Here is a 10,929-nt window from a genome sequence, read left to right on the forward strand (position 1 = left end):
TATTTAGACACTAAATAACATATTCCTAAATAACCTAAGGTACAAAGGAGACATCAAAGGAGGAAAATTATAAAGCATTTTGAACTAAGTTAAATTGAAAACACAACATATTAAAATTTGCTGGGGGGCTTCCCTGGTGGCGCAGTGGTTGAGAGTCTGCCTGCCAATGCAGGGGACACGCGTTCGAGCCCTGGTCTGGGAAGATCCCACATGCCGCGGAGCAACTGGGCCCGTGAGCCACAACTACTGAGCCTGCGCGTCTGGAGCCTGTGCTCCACAACAAGAGAGGCCGCGATAGTGAGAGGCCCGCGCACCGCGATGAAGAGTGGCCCTCGCTTGCCCCAACTGGAGGAAGCCCTCGCACAGAAAGGAAGACCCAACACAGCCAAATAAATAAATAAATAAATAAATAATAATTAAAGGTCCTAATAATTTAAAAAAAAAAAATTTGCAGGCTGCCATTAAAGCAGGTTTTAGGGAGAAATTTATAGCACTAACACCTATATCAGAAAGAATAATGTCTCAAATCGAAGACCTTATTTTCCTTAAGAACCAGAAAACAAAGGAGCAAATAAAATGCAAAGTAAGCAGAAAAAAGGAAATAATAAAGATTGGAATGGAAATTAATACAATATAAAATAAAAACAAAAGAGAAAATCAATGAAACTAAAAGCTGGTTCTTTGAGAAGATCAATAAAATTGATAAACCTGTAGCCAGAATAACTAGGAGAAATTATTTTCTCTCTGAAGATATAAATTGCCAATATCAGGAATGATAGAGGTGACATCACTACAGATTCTACATATATTAAAAGGAAAATGTGAACAATTTCATGCCAATAAATTTAACAATTTAAACAAAATGGACAAATTCCTTAAAAGATACAAATTACCAAAGCTCACTCCAGAAGAAACAGATAATGGGAAAAGCCCTATATCTGTTAAGGAAATTGAATTTGTACTTAAATACCTTTCCACACAGAAAACTCCAGGTCCAGATGGCTTCACTGGTGAATTCAGTAAAGTACCAGTAAAGTAAGAAATAATCCAAATCTACAAACTCTTCCAAAAACATGAAAATGGAGGGAATGCTTTCTGACTCATTCCATGAGTCCAGCATTAGCTTAATGCTAAAACCAGAAAAGACATCACAAAAAGTAAAATTATACAATATATTACTTAAACATAGATGTAAATGTTCTAAACAAAACATTAGCAAACTGAATCCAATAATACATTAAAAGGATAATACATCATGACCAAGTGGAGTTTAGCCCTGGATATGAAGTTGGTTCAGTGTCCAAAAATCAATGAATGTAATACACCATATTAACAAAGTAAAAAAGAAAAGCCATATGGTCACTTCAATAGATGCAGAAGAACATTTGACAAAATTCAACATCCATTCCTGATGAAAACTCTCAGTAAACTTGGACTAGAAGGCAATTTCCTCAAACTGATAAAGAAAATCTTCAAAAAAGCTATATCTAACACCATACTCAGTGATGAAAACATGAACGCTTTCTTCCTAAAATCAGGAACAATACAAGGATGCCTGCTTTCACCACTTCTATTCAACATTCTACTGAAGGTTTCCGCTAGTGCAATCAATCAAGAAAAAGAAATGAAGGTATTCAGATTGGAAAGGAAGTAAAACTATTGTTATTCTTAAATGACATGATCATCTATGTAGAAAGTGTGATAGATTCCTCAAAAGAGCTACTAGAACTATTAAGCGAGTTTAGCAAATTTGCAATACAAAATCAGTATACTAAAATGAATATTTCTGATTACCAGCAACAATCATAAATAAAACTACAAACTATAATTTATAATAGAATTTAAAAATTTGAAATGCCTAGGGATAAATCTAAGGATATAAAAGGCCTGTATGCTGAAAACTAAAAAACATTGCTGAGAGATGTTAAAGAAGTTATGAAGAAATGGTTACCTTTTTCATGGGTTAGAAGACTCAATTTTATTAAAATGTCAATTTTCCCCAAGTTGATCTTTATATTCAAAGCAACTCCAATCAAAATCCCAACTAGTTTTTCTGTGGAAATTGAGAAGCTAATTCTAAAAGTCATATGGCAATGCAAACTTTATAACTAGTCAAATTGCCAAAGAAGGACAGAGTTGGAGGGCTAACACTATCTGATATCAAGAATCTGTATACAGCTACAGTAATCGAAACAGCATGATATTCACTTATATGTGGAATCTAAACTATGACACAAATGAACTTATCTACAAAACAGAAACAGACTCACAGACAGAGAGAACAGACCTGTGGTTGCCAAGGGGGAGAGGAGCTGGGGGAGGGATGGATTGGGAGTTTGGGACAAGCAGATGCAAACTATTATATATAGAGAGAATGGATAAACAACAAGGTCCTACTGTATAGCACAGGGAACTATATTCAATATCTTGTGATAAACCATAATGGAAAAGAATATGAAAAAGATTGTACATATATGTATAACTGAATCACTTTGCTGTACAGCAGAAATTAACACAACACTGTAAATCAACTATACTTCAATAAAATAAATTTTTTTAAAAAGCATGATATTGGCATTAAGATAGACACATAGATCAATGGAACAGAGTCCAGAAAGAGACTTACACATATATGGATAACTGATGTTTGATAAAGTTACTAAGACAAGGCAATGGAGGTAGGATGGACATTTCAACGAATGTTGCTTTTACAACTGGATATCCATCGTTTAGAGAAAAAAAAAAAAGAATTTGGATCCATACTTTACACCACATACAAAAATTAACAAAAAATTGGTCATAGATCTAATAAAGCCTAAAACCATAAAACTTCTAGAGGAAACAAAGGAGAAAGCCTTTGTGAACTTGGGTTAGGCATTTTTTAGGTACAACATCAAAAGTGCAATCCATAAAATAATAATAAGATGATAACTTGGACTTCATTAAAATTAAAAACTTCTGCTCTTCAAAAGACACTGTTAGAAGAATGAAAAGACAAACCACAGACAGAGGGAAAATTTGCCAAGCATCTATCTGAAAAGGGACTGGTATCCAGGATAAATAAAAATTTCTCAAAACCTGAGAATAAAAAAACAACCCAATTAAAACTGAGCAAAATATTTAAGCAGACATATCACCAAAAAGATATACAAGTGGCAAATAAGCACATAAACAGATGATCAACATCATGAGTTATTACAGAGATGCAAATTAAAACCACAGTTCTATACCACTATGTAACTTTTAGATGGCTAAGGTTTGGAAAGATGACAATACCAATTATTGGTAAGTACTGGAGCAACAGGGACTTTCGTATACTGCTTGTGAGAATATAAAATGACACAACCACTTTGGAAGTTCATTGGCAATTTCTTTAAAAAGTTAAACCTACATCTATCATATGATCCAGCCATTGCACCCCTAGGTATTTTCCTAAGAGAAAAGAAAGCATCATCCATACAAAAACCTGTACATAAATGTTCACGGAAGCTTTATTTATAATAGCCTCAAACTGAAAACAACCCAAATGTCCATCGATAGGTGAAAGGATAAACAAATTGGGGTACAACTACACAAAAGAACATTACTGAAAAATAGAAAGTAACCACTGATACACAAAACAACATGGATGAATCTGAAAGTAATTATCCTGAGTGAAAGAAGCCAGACAAGAAAGAGTACATATGGTATGAATTAATGTATTTGTATAAAACTGCAGAAAATGCAAAGTAATCTATAGTGACGTAAAGGAGATCAATGTTGCTTGGGGACAGGTGGTGAATGGTGAGAATGGGGAAAGGGGGAGGGAGGCATTACAGAGGATTATGAGGAAACTTTCGGAGGTGATGGATATGTTCGTTATCTTGATTGTGGCGATGTTTTCGTGGGTGTATACATGTCAAAACTTATCAAATTTTACACTCTAAAAATGTGCAGTTTATTGTGTCAGTTATATCTCAGTAAAGCTGTTCTTTAAAAAAACTTAAAATTTGAGAATGTACGGTGTGTCACTGCAGCACCTGCTTCCAGGCTCTGGTAACTGGTAACGCTGCCTCTCCCCCTGTCTCACGAGCATCCACTTCCTTCCTACTTTCTTCACCTCACTGTCCAGTTTGTCTTCTCAGCTCCTCCATCGTCAGTGTAAAAAAAATCCCTGAATGAAATTTCCTCTGTCCTTAACATGAAGTTGCTTCTGTTTGCCTGGCAGTACTGTCTGATATATTTGATCATCAAGCAATAAGTATATTTAATATATATATAAATATGTACCTATGCTGGTGCATATATACCTAAGCTAGTAGATGTAGGTCTGTGTGACCTTACAAGAATGTCAAAAGACCTCATTTTCTCTCTTTCCAGGCTCCTGGGTGTCTGAAATCCCCACTATTAGTGTCACTCCTTGTTGGCCTTCTAGAGAGATGTGCATTTATCCTAGTGGTTTTTTAGTGGTTAAAAAGGACAGTGTGGGACCTCCCTGGTGGTACAGTGGTTAAGACTCTGCACTTCCACTGCAGGAGGCATGGGTTTGATCCCCGACTGGGGATCTAAGATCACACATGTCTCGCTGTGTGGCAAAAAAAAACCAAAAACATAGTGTGAAGCCAGTCAGCCAGTCAGGGGACTAAGTAGCCAGAGGGGTGAAGGTGAAATGATGTCAGAAAAGAGATGGTAGTAGGATAGAAAGGTTCCAAAGGAGTGGTGGAGAATTTGACGATAAAGTGTACCTTCTTCACAACCGTGCTCAGAGCCATTTATTAATTCATTTTAAAAAATGAAAAATATATTCCTTGCATGTTAACACAAATAATATATTTTTTATGAAAGCAACTACTTTTTCCAAAACAAAGGAAGTAGTAAGAAGTGTAGCAAAGTTTTATATGTTTGCAAATCTCCTTGTGCCTGGCTTAAGAGAAGACAGCGGGATTCTCATATTTGCCTCTGAATTCAATCTCTTGTGATATGTCGTTTTGCTTGAAATATATCAGGAAAATCCAGCCTCACATAGATATACAGTAGGAAAATGAAGGGTTATTTTATTTTATTTCTTTTAAAGTCTTTATTGAATTTGTCACAATATTGCTTCTGTTTTATGTTTTGGCCTTTTGGCCCTGAGGCATGTGGGGTCCCACCTCCCTGACCAGGGATCAAACCCACACCCTCTGCACTGGAAGGTGAAGTCTTAACCACTGGACCGCCAGGAAAGTCCCCCCAGTGAAGGGTTATTTTAATAGCATTTTTAAACAGTTTTGAATATTCTTCTTTTTTTTTTTCTTAAAAAAAAAAGTTTATTCTTTTTATCTTTATGGGGAATTAACAGCTGACAATATCTAATTAATACTATCTATAATGGGCAATTTGTAGTTAAGAAGTTCTCCTTCGCTTTGAAACTTTAACTGAATTTTGAAATGTTAACCATAAATGTGTTAATAACTGCTCTACTACAAAATTTATAAGTCACATTTCCAATGTCCCTCTTGCCTCAATGAAAATTACTGAAGGTCCTCCTTTATCATCAAAGCTCAAAGACATTTATGCCATGGCATATGGTAAGTAGATGTGAAAACTGTTTATCATCACGTAGTAAGTTACACAAGATTCCAGTTCCAGTTGATAGACAAAACATAAACTAGATTTAAAGTGCTGTATTAAAAAACAAAAACACAGTTTGCATTTTGGGACAATTAAAATGTAGAGACCTAACACTAAAAAGAATGAAAAAAACGCATATAAGATTATCATTCTGTTTAGCTCTTTTTACTCTAAGCATGTAGTCTTATTCCAAAAACGACAGTTAGCTGGTCAAATTTATGCTTAAGACATTTATCCATACTTAACCAGAGGTTTCAGAGACGATAACACCAGTCAGGTATTCTGAATTCTTTTATGTTAAATAGGAACATTTTCTCAATAGCACTCTTAAGTCACTTCTCATTTATCTTCCTCCTTAAGAACTGCATAGGCTTGTTTTAAATAGTTTAAATACCTGTAATAAACTACAGTTTGCTAAGAGTAGAGGTACTCTGGTTAATGCTCAAAATGATGTGGCCAGAGGAAAAGCAAGCATTATTAAATATGAATGCAGTCCTTACCAACACGAATTGAACCTTTTTTTCAATAAAAAAGCTAGTCCAAAAAGTCTCATTCTATAAAGATTTATCGTTTCCAAATCACGGTGAAAGGAACTTAAGTAATTTACCAATTTTGTTTTCTCCTACGTGCCTTAAAGATACCTCACTAAAAACTGGTATCTGACACAATAGAATGACATATGCAGAATGTAATATTGTAGTGACAGTACTGAGGTTGATTGTTACAGACATATTTAAACTCTGAGTATTAAATGGTTACATCCTAATTATTTATATAGAACATTGGTCCAATAACAAAAATAGAGAACAGCAGCTGAAAATTTATCTCATTCAATGTTCAGAGATAAAAGGGTTAACCATTCTTTCCATTATTTTCTGCAGATAAGTCCTTTTTTTTTTCATATTTAAATCTGACTGCGACTGAATTCTGGCATTTTCCCAAGCTACTGTATGAAGAGGATGTTGAGGGCCATCACAATACAGCATACCACAACATAAGGACTCTTCTGTTCACCAATTCTGGCACACTTCCAAAATATACCCAACAACCCAGTTTTATTTCTGTCCAGGAGGCTGGGTGCCAAGGATCGGATATAAGCACAGGTACATATAAGTAGCAAGATTACAGTGAACAGATTCTGAAAATTGAAAATGGCAGACATAGTGAGGCCGGCGAAACCCCAGCCACATCACCCTTCTAGGCTCAGGCAAATATTCTTCTTTGATACCAGATCAGAACTTGTAAAAAGAAGCCTATGTTCAGCAATTAATGTTCCAGTTCTAGTACCTTATTTTAATTGGGAATGACCTAGATATTTAATAAACTTCTACCATTTAGCTTAATTTAGTAAAACTCTTCAAGTTACCCAAATCTGGAGAGATGATTTTTTTTTTTGGCCACGCTGCGTGGCTTGCAGGATCTTAGTTCCCAGACCAGGGATCGAACCCAGGACCCCAGCAATGAGAGTGCTGAGTCTTAACCACTGGACCACCAGGGAATTCCCTGGAAAGACTATTTTTAAGTAGATATTCCTAAAACATAATTATTTGTAAAGGGTTTACCTAAAAGCTTTTATCTCATTTACATTAATTTATTTATAAAAATTTCATGATACCAAGTTATTTTTCTTGCTGACAAATTTTGCAACAGATATAATAAGATCTTATTTGACTTCTAGTAAACCTAGGTACAATAAAAGTATTATACTTAATGCTGATGACTCTAAAGACATGCCTGCATTAATTAAAGCAACAAACAAACTAACTTAAATATCGAATATTAATTTAATGTTGAATATTTCCCAGTCACCTGAACCTGAAATTTATTTGGATTAGTTTCTTTTATATTTCTGAGAATTTATATATTCCTTTAAGTCAATTAAATAGTGCTCGTTTATGAATTAATTTTTGTAATACCATCTATAGGTAAAGATATATCATAACTATAATGTATACACAGACACAATCAGAGATCTCATAGCTTCATTTTTAAAACTTAGTCATGAATCAGGTATTACAATATAAAACTCACTAGTTTATAAATAACTTTTAGAATAAGTTAAGTTTATTCACTTGAGTTCCAAAAGGACTCTTTTTCCTTTTTTTCCCTCAGTCTCAGGAATTGGAGATGATAAGATAAGAATTCTTGAGAGCACTGGTAGAACATTTACGTCTCAAGGCACAGGGGGAGAAATGCAAGCTCCTCTAGAAGGACTTGTTCTCTCAGGGTCAGTGTTCTGAAACAAACTGTTTTATAAAGCTGGCTTTCTCTAATTCTAACTGCATATGCAATAAACTGGTGTTGGAATGTCAAAAGAGCCCCATGTTGGCCATTTTCAGGGTGAGATTTTCTTTAATTCCTAATTAAGTAAGTACTTGTAAGTATAAGTTTCATTTGTACATAAACCTGGCTGGGGTGTTAGTTGGAGGCTAGTTTTCTGATGTCCCTTGTTAATGAGAGACATTAGGCCAGACACCCACATAATCACCCACTCCACACCTCTCAGTGTCTTTCAATTGAGCAAATCCAAATCTTTCAACCAGACTCCCCCAGTATTTTTTAACTGGGGGACACTTTTCCCCAGTGTCTTTCAACTGGGTGTCCCCAGTATCTTTCAACTGGGGGGCCAGGTACTTGTAATACACCACCAAATAAAACTCAAGATCATGAACCAATAATCGGGAGATCAGAGAACCAGGAGAGACTCACCCAAATTCATGTGGACTCGCCAAAGAGGGAGATTGACACAAGGGGCCCTGCTGGTACCAAGGCTCCAGATCCTTGTAGAGTTCAGGCAAAGGAGAGAAGTCTGCTCCAGGTCCCTTCATGGTTGCCAAAACTGTCAACAAATAAAAATGCACAACATGAGAGCTGTGAGTTTCAGTTTTATTTGGGGACTTACTGAGGACTATAGGCCAGGAGACAGCCTCTCAGATAGCTCTGAGGAACTGCTCCAAAGAGGTAAGGGGGTAGGTCAGTATATGTGTGATTTTGGAGAAGGGGTATGTGCAATTAAACACACATCTTGGTAGAACGTTACTGCTAGTTATTAAGCACAAATATCTTAGTTAATCATTTTAGTACTTTCTAAGTATAGGAAGATGCAAGAAATTGGGTTTGTAACATTTTCTCTTGAAAGTATCTAACTAACTGAAGCTCTTTACTGCCAGTTTTCCCAGAGCACAGAGTGCCTCATTCCTTATCTCCCTGAACTTCTTTCAGGGTGTGTTGAAGGTCAATGACTGCACTGGCTAATGACCTAATCCCTGTAAAGCTGAATTGTGAGAGACATTCTCTAACTGGCAATATTTTATACTAAATGTATATTATATTGTTTTTCACTTGGTCCTTAAAAAAACTCTATGATTTATTATTATAATTTTATGGATGGAGGAACTAAGGCTTAGAGGGGTTAATTAATTTGTCCAAGGTCACACAGACCAACAAGTGAAGATGCTGGGATTTGATGCTAAGTATGGTCTCCAACATTCTAGCCTTTTCTCTTACTCTGACATTTTCACCTAAAAATCCCTGGGTTTCTCATGGCACTTTAATGTGTGTAAGTCATCTGTGCACAATCCAGGACTTGTTTCCTGGGTAGGCGCTGCAAAACCTACTTGGCATTTGAGGTCAGTACATTAGAGGAATAAACTGTGCTGTATCTAGGCTTTTAAGTATCTAAATGATTAAGAGTTCGTTTTCAAAGGAGAAAAATAACAGCCTTGTAAAACGGGATTACCAACGCAGGGCTTAGTATCTTAGAATCTTTAAGCCTCAGAACACAGAGAGCAGAAGAGAAAAAAAAAAAACATTTCTAGCTACAAGAGAACTAATGAGCTCCAAAGGAAAGAGCCTGTCTTTTTGCTAAGCAACACCAAAAGCTGAATATCTGGTGCCTGCTCTCTGGGCAAAAGGCAGAAAAATCAAGGGACGAAAAGATACCACCTCGTTTAACAGACACTTAGAGCATTATTACACATTTCCGCAACTTTACCAAAAATAGTCTCCATTTTAAACACTAACCTTAGTCTAACATCTCTTTGTGTCAGCAAGTGTCTCGTGCATGGTGAGTGCTCAGCAGCCCCACAGTCTCAGAGTGAGAATAATTTTTACCACCACCTAACATAGCTGTGTGCAGATACACATGAGAAAGGAAGGCCAAGAGACGAACAGCTGGCCCGAGGTCACACGCTTCTTTTCAGCAGAGCTCAAACAGAGCCCAGGTCTGTGGTAGGTGGAAGGTAACCACCCTGGGCTCTGCTGCCTCAATTGAGGGCTCAACTCTAACATTTAGTGATAGACTTACCCGGGCCAGAGAAATTGATCATGCCCAACTCACAGAGTTATAGTGAAGGGTCCTGTGATACTCTAAAGGAAAGACTGGCCATCTGGTACACGAGCTCTCTGTAAATTCACTACCCTTAGTGCCATTATTACTGACCAGCTTCTCTGAGCACCTCCTACCACACAGCCTGCCAGCTCTTTCAATAATGTCTTGAAGGCGACCAGACTAGCCACTCCAAAGTATGACTATTTGGCACGTGGTTTATTTTGAGCTACAGGGAATTGAGAGCCAACAGATGCAGGAAAAGTTCTTTACCTCCCCTTAACTGACTATAATAGAGTATAAATTTCCTCTTTTGCAAAGGAAATGTACATTTACAAAGGAAATTTCTGGGACTTCCCTGGCAGTCCAGTGGTTAAGACTCCACACTTCCAATGCAGGGGGTGCAGGTTCCATCCCTGGTCGGGGAACGAAGATCCCACATGCCATGTGGCATGGCCAAAAAATAAAAAAACAAAAACAAAAACAAAAAAAAGGAAATTTCCATTTGTAAAGTTGCCTCAGTGTCAGGAAGATGGCTACACCCAGAGACAACGCTTACAATCTGAGACTATTAGCTGCACAAGACAACCTTTACGTATTTCCTCCCCTCAACTTCTTCTAACCTGCCTCAACTCTCCCAGAAGTCCCAAACTTCTTTTCCTTTGTTTAGCCTAAGATGATATTTAAGCCTCAATCACTTGGCCACCATCTTGAGTATATTTTCCTTGTGAGAGTCCCACACGTCTTTTGTCAGTTTAATTTCCAAGGCCCTCAGCTGGAGAACCTACTTGGGTAGAAGGAAAAGGTTTTTTTCCTCCCATACACTCTGATTAAAATAAATTATTTATTGGGCTGACACAGGAGAAAGTTCTGGTCCCTTTTTAAATACACCAGCCAAACTTGTAACCAAGCAGGACCCTACGGGGTCTTCCTGGAAGAAGACCCCTGCCCCCCGTGTCCTCTGCCTGCCTCTTGTCTGTAGAGAAACTTTAGCTTCTGAGGCCTTCCCCAAG

At 37.0% G+C, this 10,929-nt stretch overlaps 1 pseudogene across 1 annotated transcript; it reads right to left on the reverse strand.

Moving 5' to 3' along the window:
- Positions 1 to 470: 470 nt before the first annotated feature.
- On the reverse strand, positions 471 to 7,742 carry LOC309642129 (protein kish-A pseudogene; annotated as a pseudogene). The gene has a single exon. The product of its transcript is annotated as a protein kish-A pseudogene (transcript).
- Between the last annotated feature and the right edge of the window lie 3,187 nt (positions 7,743 to 10,929).

Source organism: Balaenoptera physalus (assembly GCF_965194825.1).
Source record: "Balaenoptera physalus genome assembly, chromosome: 14".
NCBI lineage: Eukaryota > Metazoa > Chordata > Mammalia > Artiodactyla > Balaenopteridae > Balaenoptera > Balaenoptera physalus.